Raw genomic sequence first — 898 nt, forward strand, 5'->3', positions numbered from 1 at the left:
CTATTGTCGAGGCTGTAATTCCAGAAGCATCCGAAGCTTCGTTTGCAGTTACCCTCCTGAATGGGGCCCACGCCAGGCTCGTGGGGCTCGTTCCACGGGTGACAAGCGATCCCGGGTCACTGTCCCCCGCTGCTGGGCAGAGCCGGGGTGGTTCGCACTGTCGCTTCACGGATCTAACATCTAAATTCTTGTGTACACGAACTGAGGGAGCAAGAAATATTCAGGGAGTTGTTGTGTGGTTTAGATCTTCACCATTTTTTTTGTTTGTTTCTGGCTGTTGGCTTTTTTGGGAGCAGTGGCTTAATCTCGTTTTGGAAGTTTGCTTCCAGAGCCTGGAAACTCCCAAAAGCTGAAATAGTCACTGCAGGTTGTGCAGCGACGCGGGGAGGAGCTGTCCCTGTTCTCGTGGGATGCCTGGTGCCAGTGGGCTGGGGCAGCAGCTCTCTGGGGAGGATGGGGACGTTGCTGGTTGTCTCCGTGCCACCTCAGGGTTCCCCTTCTCACTCGGAGGCTGACAGCAGGCCTGTCTTTTTGGCCTGCCTTAGTACCTCGGGTTTTGTGGCCATCGCCCGCAGGAGTAGCCGGCTGGTTGTCTCTGCTGGCGCTGGAGTTGTGGACTGCGGCGTGATCTTCATGTGCTTTTATTTTTAGCACCTGAACTACGCGCTGCGGCCAGTTTTGACTTGGTCTCTTTTTTTTCAGTGGTGATGGGCTATTTTTAGAGATTCCGTGTGTTAATCAGAGCACCGAGCACCTCATGCTTCCTTCCCTGTGAGCTCTGAAGGGTAAACAGCCTTTTCTCCGGTGGTGCGGCCATTGCGTGTCCCTGACAGCAGGACCCCAGACTCGCAGTCTGGCTCCAAGTGCTGCTCGTTGTTCAGGCGTGCGGCTCGAGCTG

This window comes from Fulmarus glacialis, unplaced genomic scaffold, assembly GCF_000690835.1.
Source record: "Fulmarus glacialis isolate BGI_N327 unplaced genomic scaffold, ASM69083v1 scaffold28014, whole genome shotgun sequence".
Classification (NCBI taxonomy): domain Eukaryota; kingdom Metazoa; phylum Chordata; class Aves; order Procellariiformes; family Procellariidae; genus Fulmarus; species Fulmarus glacialis.